At 40.3% G+C, this 27,968-nt stretch overlaps 1 protein-coding gene and 1 long non-coding RNA gene across 4 annotated transcripts in view; one reads left to right on the top strand and one right to left on the bottom strand.

The window, feature by feature from the left end:
• SHISA6 (shisa family member 6) overlaps positions 1-27,968 on the bottom strand; it is a 373,444-nt gene that overhangs the window by 160,803 nt on the left and 184,673 nt on the right. The gene's annotated exons all lie outside the window — the stretch shown is intronic.
• LOC144586893 (uncharacterized) lies at positions 11,072-15,334 on the top strand. The gene is made up of 2 exons (XR_013541973.1): positions 11,072-11,171; positions 15,212-15,334. It is a non-coding gene; the product is annotated as an uncharacterized LOC144586893 (long non-coding RNA).

Consider the following 27,968-nt stretch of genomic DNA (forward strand, 5'->3'; position numbering starts at 1 on the left):
AATGGCAATTCGTCCCCATCTCTACCAATGAGCAATGGACTTTCCCACGCCCCTTGCCCATTCTGGGGCTTGAGATGTTTAGACTACAAGCATATATCCATTGAACTCTGTGGGCCTTACTTCAGAGTAAGGAGAGGATCGCACTGTAAGTCTGTGATGTACAAAAATTTCACTTTCCTCGGAAAGTGAATCTATTAAGCAGCCTTTGGAAGGGAAAGGACCTTGGACCCTGGTTGAGAGGCAGAGCTTGGAAGGCAGCTACAGCCCTGATGACCTTGAAGTGTGAAACCAGCTTCCTAAATTATTGCAAAGCAAACTTCTAATTAAATTTTGCCATTGCTTTCGTTGAAACAATTAAAAGGGGAAGGAGGGCTTGGAAATAAGAGTGAGGCAGCTGTTCCTTTTCTCTCTAAGCCTAACTCTCTTTGCTGCATGCTATTACCTTCCAGCATGAACGATGCTCCAAACCTGAGTGCTGCACTGAAGGGCAATGTAGAATTTCCTATGGGAGGTACGCACTGCCTCTCCCTGCCACCTCCAACAGGACAAACGTGCATTAATAGACACTACATTTACAAAATACACTGGGAACAGTTACAATTTATATTATTATGATTTCCAGCACTTACTGAAATTACTAGAATTTTACAGTATGTTTGATGCGGTATGGCTGATGTTGTTAATCATGCCACAGTTTCTTCCTTGTTTATTCTTGGTTTTAGGGTTGCCTTTCAAATGGCTTGACATTTCTGTAAATACTTTCTTAAGTGCCCATGAATTTTCTTACAATGGATTTTTATCTTCTCCCTCTCCCTCTCCTCCCCCCACACCAGGTTGCCTCTTCCAGTCTCCTGAGGAGACAAACAACAGTCTGAGGGAGAAGTTAGTAAGGAAACAAACTGGACTGAGTTGAAAGCTGGTAGTAAGAGCTGAAAAACCTTTGTTTTATAAAATTCTGGAAATCTGAACACTTCTGGCAATTTTAAAATTAAGTTTTTCTAAATTGCATTTGGTCCTTTGCCAATGTTGTGAAATTAAAACTCAACAATATTTTTTTAGTTCCATACATCACTTTTCAACTGCAGAGTTGCCAAATATATTTCTTTACAAAGCCTCATACTTCCTGTTCATCATATTGTCCTTTCCAAACTAGATTACAGAATGTGGCATATATATTTTCTGTGGACACCATTCACACTTTGTGCCATTTGTTCAAACAATGGTTTCTGTCTTAATATGCTCATTAATGCAGCCTGACAAACACGGAGCCTTATATTTGCTGTACTGCACACATGGAGCTCCTGTACCTGCGAGGTTCTTAGCTGATGTCTGTGGAAATGAAAACTGTATAACAGGGGTGGGCAACTGTGGGCCATGCCCATATTTTTGTCTTACAATTCCTTTCAACTCTAGTCCAGCATAGCTAATGATGAGGAATTATGGGAGATGCTGGCCAGAAGCATCTGCAGAGTCATAGCTGCACATCCCTGCTATATATAGAGGTGTTTACTGCTGTCCTCACAATTGAAGTGGATGGCAAAACCCCATGTATGTGCCAGAACCTTCATGCCTTCAAGGAATTACCAGATTCAGATACAGTAACAGCAAACTAGTAAGTGGAAATCTTGTAGCCACAAGCTGAAACCAGTTGTGAGTTTGGTCAGTACATGAATGGGAAGCCCCGTGTACAGCATCTTGAGCTTCAGATTGGAAGAAAAGCAGAATATAAATTTATTAAATTTTTTCACAAGACTTATTTCCTTCAAAATAGTTATGTAAAATATAGTCTGGCTAGTCAAAAAGCTGACCGTAAGCCAAGATGATGATTAGAAGAGTCTGAGGTTGGGTAACTGATCAACTAACAGCTAAAATGGTCTCTAAACATATTGGTAACATGCATCTTTTATTCCATGAGCTAACGGCTAAAACAAGAAACCTAAAATTTAGCTCATAGTTGAGGCCAGCAGTCCAGCAGAGGAAAAGTCAAAACAGATATGGGGTGGAATATTGGATATGCTGTCGAGTTTGTGTTGTTTGTGGAGAACTTGGAAGTTTGGTTGGCATTTTAATGAGGACATACCTAATTTACAATTCTTCACTTAGTAAGTAAATCAAAACTCAGTTGCCCTATAAGTCTCTCTTCTGAATTTGCAAATCTATTTATATAATGTAATTTGTAAATCTATTTGCAAATAAACGTATATTACGCATGTGTATATGTAAAATCATTAATGCATACATTATAAACATATATAGCAGGGAGTGCTGTTCTGATGGTCTTAGAACAGGGACTTTTCAATTTGGCATGAACACATACAATCAGTGTGTACCTTGGGGTCTTGGCTATATGCCATACAGCAAATGCTATTTACTTTTTACTTATTAAGGAGAGTAGGAGAGAAAACAAATATAATCTCATGTTGTAAAAAGATGAGCTAATACTGGGCTGGTGACATAATCTATATTGAAATCATACAATGGAAGAAGCTTCTTGACTTGAGAGGTTATGTGAAAATAGCATCTTTAGCAGATAATAGGTGAGAACTTTCAGTGAGGAGGAGAAGACGGTACATATCTTTATAATGTTTGGACTTTTTAAAGTTCTCAGTTAAGCTAAGGTTCTCTCCACACTTTACCTGATGGAAAACTAATCCGGTTACCCTAGAGATTACACCAGGACAACCCTTGCATTTGTAAACAGGGTTTGACACACAGGCATACAAGGGTAAGTATGCATGTTGTGTGCATGTGTGAGGGAGCGAAAGAGAGACTGGAAGAGACCAAGTTACAAATCTTGTAACTTGACATTACTCATTCCATAAGAGGGGGATTTTAGCAAAAATGAACATGAAATATTATGCCACTGAAATAATTGTTTCTTAGAAACTATTGTTGAAAAATGTTACACCCAATTCAGTCTCACAATGGTATGGTGAGTACTCAGTGAGCTTCACAGATGAATGAGACTTGAATGAGACCCTACTATGAATTAGGAGTACAATCCAGTGAAAAGCTAAAGGAATTCAGACAAATTGATAAGATTAGCAGCACTTAAGAGGTTTCTCATATACATCTGCTACAGAAGTATCACCTAAAAGTTTGAATGCTCAGATTCAACAAAATGTTCCAGAAAACTTAAAAGGAAGCAAAAAGTTTGGGACATAATATGTATATTAGGGGTTGTACCATATCTAAGATCTTGGGATCACAGTGTGAACATTTAGGGCTAAAACCAGGAGCAGACATCAAAGATAGCCTGTAATTACTGCCGGAATGTTGCAGACTGATGACTGAAGCAATCTTTCTCAGTTTGTGAAATCAGAAGGGTAAGGAATCCACTGTTTAAATCCTGAAAACCAGCACCAAACACAGCAACCTAATCTGCATAATCTCAGTGTGGAGAGAAGGTCATGCTGTGACACTCACACTCTCTCATTAGTCCAGAATGTCCCTCTTTCACTTGCAGGCTATCTTCAACATCTGTTTTTCCCTTAATATAATTGTTACATCCAGACAGACTGCAAAATCCATTAGGTCAGAGTTGGGATAAACACCTGGATTTAGCCCTTCACACATTTCTTCATGAAAATAGATGGTGCTCTAACTTGGCACCTTTCAGTGACTGTCCCACAACATCTGAGATATTTCATGTTTTCAAAAAAAAATATTAGGTGGTTGTAAATATTCCAGTGGGAGCAAAATTTTAATTACATAGTAAAAATTTAACCATTCCAGTTTGAAAGGAGGAAATCCATCCCCCTAACAGGCCCAATCTTGAATTGTGTTGGCTTTTAGCATTAAATATGTATCAGAAATTCAAAGCTTTGTAGAAACTCCACTGTGCATAGTTCAGCAAGTGACAGTTCATAAATTGCACAGCCAGTGTTGTAATAATGGGGCCTGCTGCCTTTTAAAAACCAGGCTGACATTAAAATAAAGATAACTTATGTATGCAGAGGAGTCAGCACTTGCTTCTCTAGCAAACAATATTAACAACCTTGGGCACTCGCCTGATCTTGTTAAGACCTTGCAAACTATAGATGTTTAAGGTAAATACAGCTGAGAAATGAGCCAGATGGATGCTGGCTATAGCAGCAATTCCTGTTAAATGGGCTTTACAGGGTGAGAAGATGCAATCGATGGGAGATCCACCCTCCAGATTCCCGCTCTAACCTGCTTTATGTAGAAAGGTAAGAGGACAAGATGGATGGATGGTGTCACTGAAGCTACCAACATGAATTTGACCCAACTCCGGGAGGCAGTGGAAGACAGGAGGGCCTGGCGTGCTCTGGTCCATGGGGTCACGAAGAGTTGGACACGACTAAACGACTAAACAACAAAAACTTCATAGTTTCCTGCCTGCAGTTTCCATCACCTGCTGCCATGGCTGTATGAGTTCTAACCATTCCAATATTAGCCTAACCAGGAGGAAGGAGACACAATGAGGAACAAAAAGGGAGTTTAAAAAAATGGAGGCTTCAGTGCTAGATCTCCTTGTAGGATGTAGGATAATGATGTGGTATCATGGAAGAAAAGTTGGAGTGGGGGAAAAGGAACAAAAAACCAATAGAAACCATTAAAAGAGATATTGAGTGAAGCTAAGTTTTTAAAGCAGAGATGTTTGCCTTGGTCATTTGCAAGCTCTTACAGATAATCCCATTAATGAAGAATGCATCAGTAAAACAATCCCCCCCCCCGATATCCTCCCTTCCCAGAAAATAGAGTAAATTACTGTGAGAGGTCACACTGCATCCTATCTTATTCTGTCAGAGCATTCTGCTTTGAAATGTGCAATTATTTTGCTGAGATAATTGTCAACAACCATCTTAGTCCTAAGAAGGGCTTCAAAACCTGTTTATTTACCAAAGGAAATAATTCAGGTTGATCAAACATTATGCGATTCCTTCTCTTTCCTCCATTTATGGCACAGAATGCTGAGGCTCTAATTAAATGCTTCATGCAAGATTTTGGACTATTTACTCAGAAAAAGGTCACATAGATGATTTAAAATATAATTATTGGAGATAGCCTTCAAGGAAGCTGTGGCCACATAGTGAATAGCGGCATGCTAAGCTACATGCCAGGTAGGACATCACTGGTGTGGTTCAGATGTAATGCTAAACAACAGATAAATTGACAAGAATTACTCTATACCTCCTTCCTAGCCTGCTGCAGTCTGTTTGGGTGTTTCCACTCTTATTTTAGAGTGATCACAACTTGGCACACTGTCTGGACCTGGACAAGTTGCAACCTTCTCTATGATCTGGAAAAATAAGCCAGGATCAAAACATAATTCGTGAAGTTAACCTGTTTTTCCTAATCATACTTAAGATGACTCAGAAGGAAGATCACAGCTTAAATTCTCATTAATCAAAAGCAGAAGCAGGAGGAGTTGGAGAAGTGGTGGACAAAGTGGGATAAGGTAGGGAAGGGAGTCTAGACTCACTACCATGAAGTTAAACTGGTCCGCTATCTAAAGGGTCACAATAAAGTAGAATTGATTTAATGGCACACTCTTATCACTGGCTGGATAGCTCACCAGTTTGTGTATCAGGCTGTGGAGCCAGAGGTTGGGAGTTCAGTTCGCCCCACTGTGCCTCCTGCGAGGTAGAGGCAGCCTGTATAGCCTTGGGCAAACTGCACAGTCCCAGGATGCCCCGAGAAAAAAGGAATGGTAAACTACTTCTGAGTATTCTCCACCTAGAAAATCTTGGAAAGAGTATGGAATCCACCTGGCAGTACAGTTATTATTAAAACAAGTATCATTCGCTCTTATCTTGGACTATGTACAAGGATTACATGCGGGTGTTTTTTTCTTTTTTCTTTTTTTGACCCCCTTCTGTAACTCCTGTGACACACTGCACCTTTTAAACTATTGTATGATATAGTTTAGGTTTTCCTCTTTTCATGTGTCAAATAGCTTGTTTGGCCTAAGAGGCTACACTGGGCTATCGTTAACTTTGGGAATGTCAGGCACCAGTCGATCCTCTGCTTGAAGCAGGAAAATGTCTTAGGCAGTCTCTGCATTGACTGCACAGAGTTTAAGACTCGAGATTCAAGATTTCTGGTAATTTCACAACCTTGCAAGGGAGGGAAAACCATAGTTGTTTTGCGGATACCATAGACTGCCAGAAAGACAAACAAGTGGGTCCTAGACCAAATCAAGTCTGAACTATCTCTGTGGGTGTCCTACTCTGGACACATCATGAGAAGGCAGGATTCTATAGAAAGTACAATAATGCTATGAAAGGTGGAAGGCAGCAGGAAAAGAGGATGACTAAATATAATATGGACTGACTCCCTAAAGGAACCATAGGCTTGAGTTTGCAAGAAGTGAGCAAGTCAATTGAAGATATGACATTATGGAGATTGCTTATTCAGAAGATCATCACAAGTTGAAGGCAACTGGATGGGACATAATAACAATAACACACTTCAATCTACGGCTAATGCAGTCCCCTGATATATATATGTTCTTTTCATGAAGCAGGCAGCATCTACTAGGTGCATCAAGGAGACACAGCTGACAATAGTTTCTATGAATGCCATAGACATACATGACAATCATGTAACACTCGATTTAGCAGCCCAAGAATTAGTGTTGTCTGTCTGTCCTTAGGAAAAAACCAAAGGCCTTTTGGGGGTTGAGTCCCCCTCCTCCAGATTTTTTAACTTCTCATCTCTAGCTAGGACTACCATCTATCATCCTCCAACATTCTGTTCCTTTCTACAGAACCATCCTTAGTAGCTCATCGTCCCCCTCTCCGTCATTTCCAACTGGCAATGGGCATAACTCCAGAAATATTCCATAACCCTTCCCAAATGCCTTATTTCCATGAAAATGTAGCACAAGTACAGTTTAGTACTTGTGAGGATGCCACCCTATGAATTCACTTTTATAGTAGCTATAACATTTCAATTCTAGGAGACGTCTTGGGAGTCAATATAAAAATCTTTTGCTTTCATATATTTAATTTTTAATTGATTTCCCCCCCAAGAAAATACCAATATAGGCTTCTGAGTTAATGTCCTTATAGCTGTTGGGGAACAGTGAAATGAGAATAATTCTGGCAGTTCTAAGCGGTGAGGCATAAACACACCATCATCTTTTGTGTTTTATACAAAATACCAAAGGAAATGTCCTTTGTGTAGTCAAGTTAAGATCCTTTCACAATACACTTGCAAGTACGTGCTTCCAACCTCATGTCTGAATCCTTTACCTTCATCATGCTAGTACAAGGCCTCTTCCCCCCCCCTTCTGTTAAGAGTTGTCTCATTACCTCATGGCATTTAAGATGGATAATCCTTTTATATAATTGAGAGTCTGACTCCTGTGTCTTTTTGAAAGAATTTTGAGGTAGCCCACTGATTTTTTTTATTAATATTGACTGTTGATGCCCCCCCCAGTACATTTGTGTGTGTTAGGTTGTTTTTAATCAGTGCATGATAGCATTGAGGCCTTTGTACTACTCAAGCCTTTATTAATACTATTCTTATTCTTGTGCATCCATAGGAATTCACTTTCCCTTCCCACTGTTATTTAAAAATGACATTAAAATAAAGGGCAGCGGAATCTGTGGGAGTTCTTTATGAAACTCAGTCATGACTGTAGCAGCTTTAAAAATAAAGAAATAAAAGTTTGCTCTGATTGTGCCAACTGCAGTAATTGTATGAACAGGCCCTACGTAGAGATGTGTGTTTTAAGCACTTAGCTTTATCATTGGTGGGCATGACAGAGAGATAAAAAGAAGATCTGGATACATTACTTTTTAAAAGAAGTACGTAGATTACAGTTACAAGCCCAATGCTCCCCAAAAGTGGCTACTTACCATCAGAGTTATGCCTTTTCTTTTTCTTAAAGAAAACCAACTCTTTCTTATTTATTTAATTTTTTTAAAACCCCACCTTTCTCCTTAAAAGGACCCAAGCCACATCATTTAAAAACAACAATTAAACCTAAAAATAGTAAGTTTTTACAAATACTAAAAAGGATCAAACAAGTGCCGCACTAAAAGATGGTAAATAAAGCAACACCAAAAACACATTCAAAACAGTAAGGTACAACCATCCCTTTAAATGTCTTTCCTGATAATCTTAGCACCCAAGCAGGCTCCTAATGGGAGTCATGGCCCTTGAGATAGCTTGAACTCAAACTGTTTAGGGCTTTATAGGTTAGAAGCAGCACTTTGAATTGCATCCTGTTATTATAAAGCGGGAGGGGGGGAGATCTCAAGGCTTTCTGGGCTGCTGGGCCAAAAAATGGGTGCTTGGAGCTATTTAAGGGACATTTCCTCTTTTTCCCCCCTAATTTAGGTGGCTGTGAGGGACCCCAAAAGGAAAACCTATTCTCCTTCCAGAAGCAGAAATGGGCCAGGGAAGTCCGCACTTTTCAATTTGGCAGGCCGTGTGATGGCTTTAAAGGTAAAGGTAAAGGTTCCCCTTGACAATTTTTGTCCAGTCGTGTTCGACTCTAGGGGGTGGTGCTCATCCCCGTTTCCAAAGCCATAGAGCCAGCGTTTTTTTGTCCGAAGACAATCTTCCGTGGTCACATGGCCAGTGCGACTTAGACACGGAACGCTGTTACCTTCCCACCGAGGTGGTCCCTATTTATCTACTTGCACTTACATGCTTTCGAACTGCTAGGTTGCCAGGAGCTGGGACAAGCGACGGGAGCTCACTCCGTCATGTGGATTCGATCTTACGACTGCTTGGTCTTCTGACCCTGCAGCACAGGCTTCTGCGGTTTAGCCCACAGCGCCACCACATCCCTGATGGCTTTGGGGTCTTCAAAAATACTTTTGGGACCACAGGTTGCCAATACTTGATCTGAAGTAACTAAAACAGTTACCTTTAGTTATTTTTAAAAAGCAGCAGAAAGTAACAAGCCAAAGGCCTTTGATACAAAAGACGTTTTTTCTCCTGTCCACCTCACTGCTGACATAATCCCCACAACAGAACATAAAGGAACAGCATGAGGCAGCCCTTGAACGGTATAATGTCCCCCATCCATTCTTTAGTGAAGTCAGCTGTTGCAGCTACAGAAGTATTAAAAAGGATTATCATTACACTGCACAACGATTAATGTTATCCTTTGTGAAGTCAAAATGTATTTATACTTTCATTATTAGAAAAAGAGGTAAATGAGAAGTGTCTAATTATTTTACCTAAGCATGGCGCTAACCCAGGAGTGACATGTTTGTCACTCCTACAACTAGGATCTTTTATCATCTGGATACCTTTTAGTGGCAGGATCTTAAAAATAAAATAAGCCCTTCAGCTGGTTTGGCCAGTGGACTAATGGATTGTGGGCAGCGCTAGACAGCTAGAAAGTGCAATTTAATTGCAGTTACATGTTAAAAGACTTATTTGGAACTTACAAAGTCTTATGCAATTTTATATTTTCTTCTTCCTTAATGTTATAACAAATACTGATTGGACTTATTTACTATTTTGAAATTCATGATATTTGTTTCTATCACAAAGCAATGAACATTCTAAGACTGGGAAGAACTGAGTGGGTGATAAATGGGACACTCTCTAGTGGGCCGCCACCCCTTTTCCATACACAAGAGCACATTGAGAAACTCTGCACATGGACTTAGGAAGCTGCCCGTAAGACTGACTGTCCTAACTCTTGAATTCCATTGCTCCTTTGAAACCAGAATTGGTTGTAAAAGCCTTTTCTTATTTTGCTCATTCTACACATGTTTTGTTTGATAGTTAAAAGCTTTGCTGTCATCTCTGTGAAAGTGTTGGAAGAATTTGGGGAAACTGAAGTCCCTCTGGATGGTTCACAATATTCTAATGAACTTGCTCTGTTAGTAGACGGTGATGTGAAAAGAGCTAAAAGATAGCTGCCAAAAAGCTACGGAAAGAGGGTGGTGTGGCACGGATAGCAGTTGACATTTTTGGGAGGGAACAATGAAATCCTGATTATGTCAGTGTGATGACAGTAGAGGAAGCTTCCTTGTCTCCAGTCTCCAATGAGAGAAGACACATTCTTCTGAACACACTACTCTCCTTCAGCAGTTATACAGAAGAACATGAATGAAGCCTCAGCTCTTTGATACACCCCACAGATGCACATATTTCCTCTACTATTCATGGACACACTTTGCCAATTTCAGGTAAAATATGTCCTTCTTCCTTTTTGGAAGCCTCCAGAACACAAGCCAATAGATGGATGCTTCACCGTGGTCTTTAGTTCAAAACTTGCAAAGAACTGAAATCCAGGTCAAATATAGTGGTTCCGACCATTCAACGTCATTCTACAAAGCTTTGGTGCCTGAGATGCAGTGTCCTTTCTGGAAGATCTGTTATATAACAATTCAGGGCTAAACAATTTGTCCCTTTGAAGCTGTCATTTCATTTAATGTTTTGTTGTGATACCCGTGATGCTGCTATTTTGTCACATTTAACAACCATGCATTGGCATACTAAGGACGAAACTCTGTTGCTTAGCACAGATGATTCACAATCAGAATAGACCCACTGAATCAGTGAGGGGTCTGGAGAATCTGTAAGTTCCATTGATTCCATGGCTGAAATTCTATTGCTTAGCATAGTAAGTCACAGCTAGATTAGGCCCCTTGAATCACTGAAGACCCTTATCAGTAAAACATGCAATGCAGCAGAGCCACAAGTATATATAACAAGCATGGCAATATCCAGAGTTGACTGGCCACACAGTAGAACGTGTTGAAGCACAGCATTTTGCTAAGTTGGCTCACAAGATATCTTGGCTGAGGGCATGTCAGTTTGTCACAAAACTGAGAGATATGGGAAACATGAACCATGGACATTTAGTAATTCAAATTGTGATTAGAGATTATGCTCTGACACAGATGGCTAGAATCTTTGGTAAAGAAATGGACATTTGAAGGAAACTGGTCAGATAAACATTTCAAAGATTATTGCTAGAAGGATCTGGGCAGAAGATACTCAAAAGCGAAACTTTGAAGTGCAGAAATAGCCCAATATACTTTGAAACAGCCCAGGGGAAGGTACTTCCTGCTTTCAGATCCAGTTTGGCAATATTTTAATGAAGTTCCTCTACCTACAGATAAGGTAGGTGTGGGTGATAAATGCAAACACTGCAACAAAGAAACGCAAGGCCTGGTGCTGTGATGAAGCCAACCAAAGGAACATGTTCGAACAGGCAGGATCTTCAGGTTGGTAAACATTTTGATTTCATCATATTTCTTAAAGACTGCTTGAGAAATTGTCCTATTTGAGCAAAATTATGTCTCTTATTATTATTACTTTATGTTACTGTCATTTTGATACAGATGTTATGAAGAAATAAAGAGCTGAAACAAGCAAATATTTCCTTTTTCAGGCAGTACTGAGTGGCAGTGAATACAATGAGTAATATTAAATAAGCAGAAATGGTATGAATAATAAAATAACAGCAAGCATTGACATTTTTGTTAAGGGGAATCCATCATCAAAATAAAGGATTCTGTCCACTAGTTCACCATCCTCCTGTTCTACAGTTTCAGAGTCATCTGTCCAGGATAGTGTTTCAGTCACATCATAAACATCACACAACCACAGCATATCACCTAAAAGAAAGAAAACAGCCAACCATCACCATAGAAATGTTTGTGATAAAACCCAGAAGATTGAAAAAAGAGTTAATGGATGAAAAAAAACTGCTCAATTTGTTGACGTGGCAAACTCTTCTTTCTGTCTGACTGAAAACCCACACTTCATTAATATGGGGTTCAGTCACTGAGACCAGGATACAGTCCACTCGGCAGAGCAGATGCTGCAGGGAAATGACTGGATAAAATGTATGACAGAAATGGAGCAATGTGCATCAGGTCTGGAGGGTAAAATTATTAATCTAAGTCTTGATGAGTGGAGCAATGTCCACAATGATCCTGTTGTATGTGCTTGTATAACAATAGAAGAAAAGAGTGTCTTCCTTGCAGAATCAACTGATACATCAGGAAATGCATACACAGCAGAATACTTACAAGAAATGGCAGCAAAAGCTATACTAACATGTAAACAAATCCAAGATGAGAAGAAATTTAGAAGAGCAGAAAGGGAATACAAAGCTAATAACATATGGCTGCTGTGCTCATTTGCTGCACCTTCTAGCCAAAGACTTCAGTGATTCAGAAATAAAGACTAATGTTATTGAAATTATTAAATGTTTCCATAACAATCATTTTGGAGCAGCAGCTCTGAAAAGAATGGGTGGAACTAATCTAACGATTACACAAGATGTTAGATGGAACTCTGTAGTGGACTGTTTTGAGCAGGATATCAAGAACTGGCCTATTCTGAAAACAGTTTGTGAACAAAACTGAGAGAATATAGATGGCACTGTCACAGCCAAAATCCTCTATATTGGGCTTAGGAGAAATGTTGAACATATGCAGAGCATCCTAAAACGCATTTCTAAAGCTTTAAATAAAATACACAGAGATAGCTATTTTATTGCTGATACTGTTGAAATTTGGAAGGAACTGAGTGAGCACTTAAAAACAGAATTACATACTAACAGAATTAAATTACAAGCATTTAAAAAACCAAATGGGACAAGCAATGTCTCCAGCTCATTTTCTCACAAATATTGTCAATATCCAGTACCGGGATCAAACCTTAAGTGCTGAGGAAGAGGAATTAGTTATGGCACGGGTATCCAGCAATCATCCATCCGTAATCCCAAGTATAATAAACTTCAGAGCTAAAGAAGAACCATTCAAGAAATATATGTTTGCTGATCATGTTTTAAAGAAGGTTCCACAAGTGAACTGGAGGAAGTCATTTAAGCACTTGGTTTTGTGTTTAGTCGTTTAGTCGTGTCCGACTCTTCGTGACCCCATGGACCAGAGCACGCCAGGCCCTCCTGTCTTCCACTGCCTCCCGGAGTTGTGTCAGGTTCATGTTGGTTGCTTCGCAGACACTGTCCAGCCATCTCATCCTCGGTCGTCCCCTTCTCCTCTTGCCATCACACCTTCCTAACATCAAGGTTTTTTTCCAAGGACTCTTTTCTTCTCATGAGATGGCCAAAGTACTGGAGCCTCAGCTTCAGGATCTGTCCTTCAAGTGAGCATTCAGGGTTGATTTCCTTTAGAACTGATAGGTTTGTTCTCCTTGCAGTCCAGGGGATTCTCAAGAGCCTCCTCCAGCACCACAATTCAAAGGCATCAATTCTTCGGCGGTCTGCTTTCTTTATGGTCCAGCTCTCACTTCCATACATCATGACAGGAAAAACCATAGCTTTGACTATTCGGACTTTTGTTGGCAAGGTGATGTCTCTGCTTTTCAAGATGCTGTCAAGATTTGTCATCGCTTTCCTCCCAAGAAGAAGGCGCCTTTTAATTTCAGGGCTGCTGTCTCCATCTGCAGTGATCATGGAGCCCAGGAAGATAAAATTTGACACTGCCTCCATATCTTCCCCTTCTATTTCCCAGGAGGTGATGGGACCAGTGGCCATGATCTTAGTTTTTTTGATGTTGAGTTTCAGACCGTTTTTTGCACTCTCCTCTTTCACTCTCATTACAAGGTTCTTTAATTCCTCCTCACTTTCTGCCATCAGAGTGGTATCATCTGCATATCGGAGGTTGTTGATATTTCTTCCGGCAATCTTAATTCCGGCTTGGGTTTCTTCCAGTCCAGCCTTCCGCATGATGTATTCTGCATATAAGTTAAATAAGCTGGGGGACAATATACAGCCTTGCCGTACTCCTTTCCCAATTTTGAACCACTCAGTTGTTCCATGACCAGTTCTAACTGTTGCTTCCTGTCCCACATATAGGTTTCTCAGGAGACAGATAAAGTGGTCAGGCACTCCCATTTCTTTAAGAACTTGCCATAGTTTGCTGTGGTCCACACAGTCAAAGGCTTTCGCATAGTCAATGAAGCAGAAATAGATATTTTTCTGGAACTCTCTGGCTTTCTCCATAATCCAGCGCAAGTTAGCAATTTGGTCTCGAGTTCCTCTGCCTCTTCGGAATCCAGCTTGTACTTCTGGGAGTTCTCAGTCCACATACTGCTGAAGCCTACCTTGTAGGATTTTGAGCATAACCTTGCTAGCGTGTGAAATGAGTGCAATTGTACGGTAGTTGGAGCATTCTTTGGCACTGCCTTTCTTTGGGATTGGGATGTAGACTGATCTTTTCCAATCCTCTGGCCACTGTTGAGTTTTCCAAACTTGCTGGCATATTGAATGTAGCACCTTAACAGCATCATCTTTCAAGATTTTAAATAGTTCAACTGGAATGCCATCACCTCCACTGGCCTTGTTGTTAGCCAGGCTTTCTAAGGCCCACTTGACTTCGCTCTCCAGGATGTCTGGCTCAAGGTCAGCAACTACATTGTCTGGGTTGTCCGGGATATCCAAATCTTTCTGATATAATTCCTCTGTGTATTCTTGCCACCTCTTCTTGACGTCTTCTGCTTCTGTTAGGTCCCTCCCATTTTTGTCTTTTATCATGTTCATCTTTGTGCAAAATGTTCCTCTAATATGTCCAATTTTCCTGAACAGATCTCTGGTCTTTCCTTTTCTGTTATCTTCCTCTATTTCTTTGCATTGTTCATTTAAGAAGGCCCTCTTGTCTCTCCTTGCTATTCTTTGGAAGTCTGCATTCAAGTTTCTGTAACTTTCCCTATCTCCCTTGCATTTTGCTTCCCTTCTCCTCTCTGCTATTTCTAAGGCCTCGTTGGACAGCCACTTTGCTTTCTTGCATTTCCTTTTCTTTGGGATGGTTTTCGTTGCTGCCTCCTGGACAATGTTACGAGCCTCTATCCAAAGTTCTTCAGGCACTCTGTCCACCAAATCTAGTTCCTTAAATCTGTTCTTTACTTCCACTGTGTATTCATAAGGGATTTGGTTTAGATTATACCTGAGTGGCCCAGTGGTTTTTCCTAATCTCTTCAGTCTAAGCTTGAATTTTGCTATGAGAAGCTGATGATCAGAACCGCAGTCAGCTCCAGGTCTTGTTTTTGCTGACTGTATAGAGCTTCTCCATCTTTGGCTGCAGAGAATATAATCAATCTGATTTCGATATTGCCCATCTGGTGATTTCCATGTATAGAGTCGTTTTAGATTGTTATAAGTAATGATTTCACTTTTAATAGTAGCTTCTTTTGCTGGTGTAGAAAGAATATTCTCTTCCTTTGGACTCATACATTCTAAACTGAGAAATCGTTTGGGACCTGATAAAGCAGGAAAGCTTGTTTTTTTCTTTTCCAGATCATGAACAATGAAGATAAGATGAAGAGGAGCGAGCTATAGAGGATGGTATTTCAGGTTTTTCATTTGTGGACCAAGCTAATAGTATAAGTTTTTTTTAAAAGATATTTTGTTTAACCACATCAGTTAACAAACATGGATGCTTAAAGAAATAAAAGAATACATATGGTATAATGTTACTGGTTTTGTTAAATAGAACTTTTAAATGGTTATTACTAAGATAATGATTATTTTTCTCCTTCCAGCAAAGCAGAGCAGAGAAGTCCAAATATGAATGATTAATGTATTAAACTGGAGATAGCTTACCTCACAATAATTTTGTAATTATCTCTCTTGATATGTTTCTAATAGTATAACCAAATCAGTAATTTTTGATGTAACTGTAAAATTAATCTGAAAAGTTGTTATTCTAAAAATGAAACCTTAATGTGGATGTAAATATTAAGATTATGCCAGCAAGAATGAATTTTTATGCAAAAAACACATGATTTAAATCTAGTCTTACTGACTGCTGATTTAAATTGTGATTTAAATCGATATGATTTAAATCAAATCCACCCTGCAGGAGAGCAATCCATTATCCTGTCTTTGTCATAGGATAGTACTTTAAAGGGATTAACCTTCATTAAGGCTTTTAGCTGCAAACCTCATTCCTATTTTTTTTTCTAGTATAAAGAAAGGCTGACGGGTATTGTCCTTGATCTGAAATGAGCTGAAGGAAGAAGAGAAAGTGATTGGACAGTATATCCTGATCTTTAGCTTATTAATCATTCCCAGCATTTATTTTAAATAATTATAATAATAAAAGAACTACTAGATGGCTCAGTGGTTTAGGCATCTGGTTGTGGAGCCAGAAGTTGGGAATTTGATTCCCCACTGTGTCTCCTTGACAGGGGCTAGATTCGATGATCCAGAGGGTCTCTTCCAGCCGTGCAGTTCTGAGATGATGATGATGATGATGACGATAATAATAATGGTACTTTTGATATTTTATATGTTAATGTAGACAACAATTCACTGGATTTGACAGTCACAAAAAGCTTGCATCTTTCCTTCTCCCAATACTTGTGAGAATACATTTGATAGGTCTCTGGGTCATTTTGGAGAAATTAAGTGCAGACAAAACTGAGCACATCTTTTAAAATGCGAACTGACTTTAGTCAATGGGAAAAATGTGTAGGCAACATGCATAAACAAGTACAGACATTAGGAAAAATGCATCGGTAAATGCACACATTAAGAAGAATACATGAAAAAGTGTATGAATTTCCATTGCAAGGAAAAGCTAAGTCTCACAACCTGATATGAAAAAGGATTGGGAAACAAATTGGAGATGGGATTTAGAGAAACACAACTTAAGTCAACATTGCAAGATTTTCACATCTTTATTTCACTGTACAGTACTTTGTGATCATTATTCTCCCCTATATTTCTAATTTAAGTCTTCCTATGCTTCTATAGGAATAATGGTATTATGTATGCATAAGAGACAGACAGATACAGTAGACAGACAGAGACAGACAGGCAGAGAGAGAGAGAGAGAGAGAGAGAGAGAGAGAGAGAGAGAGAGAGAATGAATGAATAACACTGAAATTTGCAGATACTGCAGAAATCTTCAGGAAAGCCAAATAAACGTGGGACCCTAAAACAGCCCCATGAGGGCTCACTTTCACTGAATGTCACCTCTCTGAAAAAAAAAATCTCCCAACTAGAAGTGAAGAGGAAGGGAATAAGAATGGAAGAAGACATACATAGATATATAAGTGGGACATGATAAACAGTCTTACTGTTACTTTGAAATCGAAGAAGCTATTTTAAAATCTCCCCAAGGATGAAAGATAGAGACCACAATTTTCAAGATTGGCTACAATCTGGTTAAGTGTCAGGGAAACAACAACAACAAAAATCTTCCTCCATCTGTGTGCTTCCAAAATCATTTATGGACCATTGTAAGGCCATATAAAGCAGATCTTTGGGGTGTGCCAAGGGCTGCAGGAAGAAGAAGAAAGGGAGAAAGAACCATTGTTGAAGTAGTTAGAGTACATAGCATTCATCAAAATCAAACTTGTTGGAAGTATTCACTTGTGTGATGTTGGGATTCCCCACTGCTGTAACTCTTCTGATTATGTGCCTTGTGAGACTGTCTCCCATTCTTCTCCAATGTGAGGGAAACCATTACACGATGCTGAGATGCCAAGGACATATGTGTTGAGTTTTCTTCCAGACACATCACATCTAGAGCTGACTTACCAGGAAGCAAATGTCTGTGTTGATAGAACATTTATCTGTTGAAAACGAGTGAAATTTAGACTGTCAAGTTATTGAGCTGCTTTTGAAGACCCTGCCCACTGAGTCAAATTCCTCTTTTAGCTTCTCTTCCCCTTCAGAACACCCTCGGGCCAAATTTAAATATGTGTGAAGAACAGATCACTGATTGAGCCACACAGTGACAAACTCCTTGGTAAAAGTGGCTATTGGGCATTTTCCTTCTTCATGACAACGAAAAGCTACTAAATTAACACCTTTGTTTCCTGTTCTTTTCCGTCACTTTCATGGCCAAGCCACCTGCAGGTTTCGTATTATTCCATCTTTTGACATCACACTTTGCTCTTGTTTAAGAGCATTAGAAAATTAACAAGAAACACAAGGATGAAAGATCCTGGCGTGCTCTAATGAGACTTAGAACAGAATTTGGAAGAAGTTGATTAGAAGGTTCTCAGCACTTCAGGCACTCCATAGGGAACAGGACACTGTAAAGAGACTAATTAGTTAGAGCAATTTTTTAAAATGGCCCTTTCCACATATGGGTTTTACTCCCGAGACCTGCTGAGGGAGTGTATAAACAGTAGTGCGAAAAGGCCTCAAACAGGTGACAGAGAGGCTGTGTGTGCACACAGTTTGCAAGGGTGCTCAAGAATGTGGTGTTCCAAGTGTGAGGAATCATAGCCACCACGACCAGGGTATAGGTATATGCCATTTGTTTTAATGAGACCCTTAGGTGCTGCATCATATTTCTTAGAGTGTGGCTCCTTTTGACATTAGGATTTTTTGCTAGTGAAGAATATTTGATGTTTGCCTTCTTTCTGAATCTTGCACTTAGCCTGTTCTTGGCGCTGCTTCCATGCCATTTTGCATCATTCAGGGAGCACCTCCTGACAATAGCTGAGACAGGTGGCTGCGCACAATGCACAAAACGGTGGTGTGTAAAAATTTCCAAGTCCCTTTTATGTTCAAATTTATAAAGTTTTTCTGGACCATAGCATTGCAGCCGGTCCCCAGAAGTGTCTCCAGGGCCTACATAACTTTAATCCCACTTTGGTGAATCATTTTCACGTTGGGTTATCATCAGTTTGCCTTTCTTCCTGCTTGGATGAAATTTTAACCTATGATAAAAGCTCAGAGGGAGGCTCTGCACGATCAAACCTGAGGTAAATGTTAAGACACAGGAAGCTGGCTTGGAACAAGTCAAGCCCAGAAGTCTCATGCAACAAGGAATGATGTTAATCATGGCAATATATTTTAAAGCAAAATAAAGACTGGTAATACTTTATCATTAATCCAAAAACAAGTAATACTTTCTCATCGCTCCAAAAACATTATTGAGAAGTAATCTGGGACATTCGGTGAGACTTTCATGTATTGAAGTGTATTTTTAAAGGGACTTTATAATGAAATATTAAGAAACACATTAGTCATATGCTACTTGGCTTATTCTTCAAATAACAATGTAAAATGGGGGTCCCTTGGTAGCACCGTATGAACTCACATTGCCAGAAACCACCATGAAACAGATTGACTTCCAAGTCCCGCCCTGGAATGGTGGCCTGGAAGGGTCCCACTCCTTATGGCATCAACAGCCATTGAGAGATCAAACAGAACCCATCCAACAAGATGACCGGCAATTTCTCTGTTCGATATTCAGACTCAAAGCCAGGTTGAAATGGATCTAGAATCAGATAATCCATCTTGTTCAGGAACCCCTGGAGCTGAGTTGCCACAGCATATTCTAGTGTTTGGCCCAAGACTGGGTTAGTGTTGACTGACCTGAAATTATACAATGCAGTCTGGAACAGAGAAGACATTTTAAAGCTATGTTTAAACCAGACCTGGGCAAAGTGCAGCTCGAGGGCCACATACGGCCTGCGAGCTGCTCCTGTCTGGCCCGCAGGCAGTTTTGAACATCAAAACCATTTATAGCTTTTTGTCTAAAGTTGATCAGTTGCTTATCTTTAACATACCGCAAAAAAAACCTCTTTAGTATTTGTGAAGATTAACAAGTTTAAAATAAAAACAATAATAACATCACTGTTTCATTTTATTTTCAAGTGAAGTTGGTTCGGCCCCTGAACACAGTTCAGATTTTTCATGTGCCCCCCCATAGAAATTAATTGCCCACCCCTGGTTTAAACTCTACTTTGCTATAAAGAGACTCTCATCATTTTTCTTCACCAGTAGTTGTCCAGTTCAATTTTTAATTTTCCTTTCAGGGAAATGGATCCAGATCATTCACTCTTACACGTCAGACTATATATTTATTAGAATGTATAGCCTAGTGCATTGCAAAGGTCTGGGTTACCTAATAATATACTATACAACACCAATGACTTAAAAGACTTCCAGAACAGGTACAGACCTGGGCTTTGATGGGTTTCTGGGAAGAAAAGAGAGCCAAAGCTTAAGAAAAGCCATCAAGGCCATCTCTCTGAATGTCTTTAAGGTCCCAAGGGTGCACAAGCTATATATAGATAAACTTGCATTCCTACTCAGTACTAAAGGCTGTGATGGAATATGGGGCAGAGATACCTTCTTGGGGATGTGCTAGACCCCAGTCACTCAGCACCCTGAACTGAAGCCCAAAAGCAACCATGCAAGCAAAGGGTATTTGGTACAACATGCTCCTGACAAAACATTCTTGCCAAAACACAGACCATGACTTTGTCAGCTTCTTTCGCTCTCTCCCATCTCCTTTTTCAACTTGTGTTTAATTTGTCCACAGCACAATGTTGTATATTTATCAGTTTGATGCAATAGAACAAAGCAGCAAAGTTCTAGGTTGGAGATGTGCAAAGAGAAAGGGTATAAGCAGCTCTTGTAGGCAAGAGAAGTGTATCAAAGCTTGCATAGCCAGGTAATGACAGGAGGAAATGCTCCTTGTGGCTCTGTTGCCACACTGCTGTATCCTGATTAGGATGCTGATTTGAGGTGCCTGCATCGCCTACTCAGTGGTGCTTTGCCAGGTCCTCTCCTGGTTTCTCCAGTGTGGCCTGATGTGACTGGAAGAAACTGCAGCAGAAGGAAGAAGCAGTCTGCCATTTTTCCTTTCAATGCTTTTTTAAAATGCATTGATAAAAGAGCAAAGGCGAACATATTGAATCTTTAGGGTGAAAAGTGTGTGTCTCTGTGCAACCTCATGCAACAAATCAAACCAGGGGGAGCAGCTGAGCACAGCACTGCCCCTGCAGGTAATTTTGTATTTCCTTTTGATATTAGGTATTCTTCTGAGTATTCCAATATCTCATTTCACTAGGCTATGGGATGTATCCTTAGTGACCCTCCTTGCTGGCAACTCCAACAAGAGGCACCCCAGGGAACTCTGCTTTCCTTTCACTTTTTAATTGAAAAAAACTTTTTGCCAAAGAAATACAGAGCTAACTGCTACAATGTAGGTAGAGCTACATCATCCGACTGCATAGGCTCTACTACATCCTCCCTGACCAGAACAGTACCGCATTATTTATTCATTATCTATTTGCTACTTTTATCTCCTGTCTTTCTGCCAATGAGCTCAACCAACTTTGCACAGCTCTCCTCCCCCTCCTCCTCACCACTTTTTCCTCCTAACAACCCTGTGGGGTAGGTCAGACTGAGAGAGAGTGCCTGGGTCCAAGTTACCCTTGTGAGCTTTGGGCCTCAGTGAGGACACAACCTGAACCTCGCAAGTACGACTGTACCCACTGTACCCTCATTGGTTCTTTCATATATATTGGGGCTGCAAGATGTTTCTGATGCAAACCCTCTACTTAAGCCTTTAACCCAATGGTTCCCAACCTTGGGTCCCTCAACGTTGTTGGACAAAAACTCTCAGAAGTCTTCACTGCTAGCTGTGCTGGCCGGGATTTCTGGGAATTGTAGTCTAAGAACATCTGAAGACCCACAGTTGGGAATCACTGCACCAAAGGCAGATTTTGTTTGACTAACCGCCCTCACTGTAGAATATCTACCTTTGTGAAGTAGCATCATTTAATGAGGTTCTTAATTGTTTTTAGTCAAATGGTTGCTTCCTTAGCCAGATGCACTGATGCGCATATTGCTTTTAAACTATACATCTATGGAAAATCCCACTGTTCTGTGTAATATAAATTGAGTTTTTTGGTCTATAAATATAAAACCTGAAGGAATTATGAGTATAATTCCATGGTATGAAATTGCAAATATGACCCATCTGAAAATGAAGCAGTTTGGGGCTGGCTAGAGAGGGAAGGTAAACTCAAATATTAAAGAAAGTGTTGGTACAATCTGTACAAGAGGGAGAAAACAGATATTTGACCTATTAATCATGATGGCACTGAAAATTGGAATCGGAAGGTCTTGGTAATTAATTTGCCCACCTCATAGATCAATGAGCCATTTTAGGCTGGGCCTAAACTCTCCCCAAATCCAGACCCATCTCATAATAACTTGCTTTAAGTTCAGCATTCTTTCGCCGATACTGATATTTATCCTAGACGAGGAAGTCCGGTGGCTGACAGTAGAAAAGTGAGCATACAAGGCTTGAGCAGAAGCCTAGCACTCTCCCTTGACTGCAGTTCTGGAGCACCTCTTTCACCTGGAGTAAAACAGGAGTGCCCAGCGGTGTCACCCGGCACTAAGCTGGGAGGCACTGAGAACTCTCTTCCAGTCTGAACAGGGTGATATAGTTTCTCCCCTTCCTTGGAAGAACTGGTATTGTTCTGCTGTATTTTCTCCACTCTCATAAGGCTGAATAGCACATCTAAGTAATTCAACTAGAAGGCCAACATTTTGAAAAAAGAATGTTGATTTTTGCATTGCTTAACGAGTGCTCTGTCCATGTCAATGACACACGGAATGCCAGCAGACCTCCTCTGTACAGCTCATGGTTATATACTGAAGTCAGAACTCTTGGGCTTCTGGCTGGGGTGGCTGTTTGATAAATGAGGATAAGCATGTAGACATGTCTCAAGGACAAGCAAGAGAGGAGTGGTGCTACACTTTCCCTCCATCCACTTACATACACACATGATGGGTGCATATATTTTCAAAGCAAATTGAACCATACGAGGAAATAGACTTCCAAGTGATTATTATTAACTGCTGAGTGGGGACCTGGTTGAGTGACCTTTTAACTTCATATGTGTGCAAGCTATCAGCCTCAACAGAAGGTCTGGCTCTTCTGAAGAAATAATCTGTTATTATGGTCAGTGACTGGTTCTCATGTTGTCTCCCCCGCAGGAATGAATGGTGAACATTCTGCTTTTTCTCCTTTTTTTTGGCAACTTTTAAAATTGCATCTGTTAGGGCTCATTTACATGTGTGAAAATTGTTCTTGAATTAGGTTTAGCACCATTTTAAATTGAGTTAAAATTTGGACTACATGACGCACAGAGAAGCATGGTTTTTTGTTTGTTTGTTCAGGAAGCATGTTTTTTGGTTAGAAAACAAGGTATTTTACTTGGTTGTGAGAGGATTGTTAAACTGCTTGTGTAATTGATTTGTTTTTGAATTGTTCTGGCATATGTGAATGCCGCTGTTGGTGTATCTTGTGTCTGTGGGGTTTGTCTTGGGCTACGGAAACCTTGCGGTCCAATCTGAAAAGAAAGCCAGCAGAGAAAAGAAAGATTGGGTGGGGGAAAGTGCTCCCTCCTTTGCAAACCCAGAAGCTGCCAACGTTGCCAGTTTTTCTGGTCAGCTTCTCTTTGCCACATACTGGTGTGCCTTCCTGCCAGTCCCAGCTTCTGGTTCCATTGCCCCTCTCTTTCTCCACCCCCCCTCTCTCTGTGTCTATCTGTCTGATTGTCTCACTGACTGACTCCATGCACATGTGTTGGGCTGCAGCGAAAGCTTGCAGACTTGTTTTAATTGTTACAATCTGCCGTAATGAACCAGTACTGTGCCAGACTGCAAGAAATATAAATATAAAAATATTTAAAATAACACCACAGCAGCAGTGGCTAGTGGCTGTGAGAAAAAGTCAGCATGAGGATGGGTGGGCACAGGACAAAGCCTCAGATGCAACATTTTTAAAAGCCTCTGTAACCCCTCAACTGATACATAACACAGTTTAAAAACAGATTAAATGCTTTCCCAAGAGAACGCACACACCAACCCATAAACCACATGACTTTAAACTGACTTCAAAACCCTGATCCACCTCTTGATTCATAGTGTAATCATGCCCTTAGTCATGGATGATACAATTTTACTTTCCAGTCCAACCAAATTCTGACATGTTGACATTTCTATATTTGTGATTTTTTTTGGTACCAAACCGATAATATATTTAGTGAAAATTATAAGTGAAAATTAGGTTTCCTGCCTTCTCCCTTTCCTTAGGTATGACTAGATTTTGGTGGAACACATTTGATCCTCGAATGTGTCTCCCAGGGAACGCTTTGTGCACCGCACTAACAGTAGGATGCAGAAGCTGTCTCTTTCAGGAACAGGCTTAAATAGAAAGTCCCTCTCTTTTGTAAGTTTGTTACTCACTAGTCTATGGATGGGCACAAGGCACTCTGCCAACTCTCAATAGCCCTAACAAGCTTACCCACAGTGAGGAATGGAGAAGGCTGCACTTTGTTCATCCTTCTCTCTGTATGGACAAAACTATTGCTTTGTGCTTGGCAGCAATCTCTCTCTCTGTCTGTACAGTATTTATATCGTCATCATGCAGTCGTGTCCAACTCTTCGTGACCCCATGGACCAGAGCATGGCAGGCCCTTCTATCCTCCACTGCCTCCCAGAGTTGTGTCAAATTCATGTTGGTTGCTTCGTGTATTTATATAGAAAGGTTAATTAAAAAGTGTGTGTATGTGATGTGCCATTAAGTCAGAACTGACCTATACAAACCCTAACAGGGCTTTTTAGGTAAGTGACATATGTAAGGAGTGGCTTTACCATTTCATCTCCCTGAACCTCTGTCCCTAGTAAGCTTCCATGGGCAACCACGGATTTGAACCCAGGTCTCCTGAGACTTACTCTTTCACTTGATCCACTTGATCAAATGGGCTATCTGTTAATTTAATTGACCTGATGCTAATTATTGTCAATGACCAAGTTAAAGAATATGATGGTTCTGCATAATTAGAATACATAGTGATGATGATGATTTTCTTCCAGGCATCTTGTTACTGCCTTAAACAAAAGTTAGTCCTTTCCAAGTGCACAGCACAGCTATTCTAATAACTCTGAAGAATGTGGGGATCTAAACTATGAAGCTGTTTCTGTTATACTAACTGCTGAGCAAAGCAAGCTGAGTTCCAAAGAGATTTTCAAGATTATAGGGCATTTAATCAGAAGTAACCTTTCCTGCCTTGTAAATTGGTTTGTTTGATTTCACTCATCTATCGGAATTACTTTTATGTAAATATATATTTTTCTCAGCTTCCTTTCATCTTTCCTCTTTTGTTTAAGAACAAAAGTCACAATTAAAAGAATGATAAAGAGACAACCAGATTCTGGCTTCCCTTTATAAAGGAGAGCATTATTATCTCTCTGAGTGAATCAAGGGAGTTTAACAGCAGGATTTCTAAAGATGAATTAAACATTCCTCTAGCAGCTCATGTAAAATTCACTGAAACTGTGATGGCATCGCTGGTAGTTCCTCGCCCAGCTCAGGTGAGGGCAGGAGTGAAAAGAAAAGGCCATTTGAGAAGAAACTGAACAAACCATAAGGTAGAAGACCTGGGTTTTGGGCTCTCACAGATTACAGCAGCTACAAGGCATTATCTTACAAGGAACTGCCTTTCTGGTTGTCAAAAATTGGGGAGAGACAGTAGTGCAGTTAAATAATTTGGGATCTAATGGTTTGATCAAAGGGGGCTCTTGAGATAGTCATGGGTTATCACTTTTCTGTGGTAAGAAAGCCCTGCTATGTCTGGAGACCACCTTGTTCCTTCTGCTGAGAGAGTAAGAGCTAGGACTTCTGCTCTAAAATCCTGACCTGGCAGCACTATGGATGGATCATTTCAGATTTTTTTTAAAATAAAGAAACTAAGGGATGGCGGCTCCATTGGCCATTTCCCCTGTAGTTTGCGTTGGGTTTGGCATGGATGGAATCCAGTTGAAAACTACCAAGTACATGACTTCAAGCTAAGCATGAACAACCCTGGTATTTTTCAGTAGGGATGTTTCACACACAGACACAAAGAGTGTGCAAAATGTCCCCCCCCCTTTCCTTACAAAAAGTTTGCCACCTTCTAGAGATTACTGAACCTTAGGTCTGAAATTCTATGAAATAATTCAGAGCAATCTTTCTTGCTACTTCATCTCCGTTTAAAAGGAGAAATTTATGTGGCGTCAATCTTCAGCCTGGAACAGTCATTATGAGGAGTTACTTTAAAAATAAAAAACAAGCCAGCAGAATTTCAATCACTGGGTGATTTTGCTATGTGGTTGTTTTTGTACTTCTCCCCACCCTCCCTTTGATTTGTACAATTGCCTAAATGAACCAGCAGTACTGCCTGTGCATGTGTCCATGTGCTTGTGTGTGTGCTTGTGTGTGTGTGTGTGCGTGTGCGTGTGCGTGTGTGTGTGTGTGTGTGTGTGTGTGTGTGTGTGTATGGGACAAAGAGAGAAAAAACCCACACAAGAGAGAATACACAATTACCAGAGATAAAAGGATGAGTAGTTTAGAGTGCAGGATGCAACTACAGTTCTAAAACAGAAAGCCTTATTTGTCTCAACGTACAATCAAACTAAATGCTGCAAAGACCTGGTGAAAACTTCCCACACAGATTCTAAAAGCTGCCTTTATATGAGTTTAATGGCTGGATTGTGTGGAAATGGGCCCACATGAATGAGTTTATATGGTGGGGGGGGAAGTGCCTGATTCACTCAGTCATTTCTACACATGGTAGGGAAAACTGCCTAGGTCTGAGGTTCACTCATGCGCTTCACTGTGGGTAAACCTGCATGCTGAAACTGTGCACTGAACCATATACTGTATCAAATGGAAGTAGGCTGCTTTAAAACAGTGATGAGAAATCTCTCTGTGCCCCCAGACCCCTACCCAACCCGAGCAATTATGATAGAAAAGTCCATCATGCCATCTAGGGTATACCTGTTCTTGTCTTATTTAGGAAGTGAGGAATTGTTATAAGTCCATATCTGCATCAATATTCCTTGGTACAATGGCCTGCCTCTAAGGAAAAGGCCTATGGTTGTAACATGAACACTGTGACTTAATAAGTACATAGAGACATCCAATAAACCATCCCACCACCATATGGCCCTGTATTTATCTGGTCTCATCTGACTTTGAAAGCTAAGCAGAATCAAGCTTGGTTAGTAGAGACAGGCCTTTCGTGTTCTAATGAATGATAAAAAAACATGAAAGAGGGACTCTTTGTGTTTGTTTTCATACGGTATTCTTTTACTGATTGCTCAAAGAGAGCCTCTAAAATGTGAATAATTTTTATTAATGAAAGACGGGTACATGGATGTCTCGTAGTTTTTTCATGTTTCCCTCTTTTATGTAATTTTTTTTTAAAAAAATGTCAGTATAGACCAGAACCTCTGCCTGTCAAACTACACAGAACTTTTTTCATCCAATAGTGTTGTGAGGGCTCGTCTCAGTAGCCTATCTGAACATCCATCCAGGAGAAGAGATATTATACTAAATATTTTGAATATTTAGTAGGGCCTGAATTAGTTAGAACCCCACAAGGTTGTCTTCGCTGCAGCCATTCCTTGCAGGTGTTGAAGTTGTGGTACCTCTACCTTGGATTGTGCTGCCTGCCCCTGTGTCTCCACCTTGAATTCTCTACTTTTTTTTGGAATTTTATTCATTTTTGAATGATTGTCCCTCATTTCTTTGGATTATTTTTTGCTGCCACCTGTCTCTAGACTCAGAGGAGAAGAGAAGAGAAGGCACCAAGATGTATTCGGGGGGGGGGGCAGAAATCACATACTATAACAATTTTGAGGCTGGGACTCTGACTGTATTTTCCCCTCTATTGGCCTGTTTGCTTTTCTTGTTTTTTGGGAGAGAGGGCTGTGTGTGTGCATTCTCTGTTTGATTTTTTTTTAAAAAAATATTTGTTTAATTTACTGTATATTTATTCAACGAAAGGTATATAGGAGCTGGGATGGTTTTCGGTTGTTGTTGATATCTTTTATCTTCACAACAACCCTGTGAGGTAGGTTGTGAGTGACCTAACATCACCTAGTGAATCTTGTCACACAGTGTAGACCAGAACCTGAATTTCCTGCATCCCGATTCAGCACTTCAATCGTTGCATCATGCTGGTTCTCACACTGTGTGTGTGTGTGTGTGTGTGTGTGTGTGTGTGTGTGTGTGTGTGCGCGCGCGCGTGCGTGCGTGCGTGTGTGTGTGTGACTGAATGGTGTGTACCACATGTAAGAACTGTTATATGTGAATCAATGGGTATGTTATGTGCACTCTATGTATCTGAATGCACATACGTGTGAGCGTTGAGTGCCCCTGTTTGCTCTACCTTTGATTCTGCTGGAGTTTTCGGGTTTTGTTTTGGGTTTTTTGCTTGGGCCTCAGACATGTTTT

Source organism: Pogona vitticeps, chromosome 2 (assembly GCF_051106095.1).
Source record: "Pogona vitticeps strain Pit_001003342236 chromosome 2, PviZW2.1, whole genome shotgun sequence".
NCBI lineage: Eukaryota > Metazoa > Chordata > Lepidosauria > Squamata > Agamidae > Pogona > Pogona vitticeps.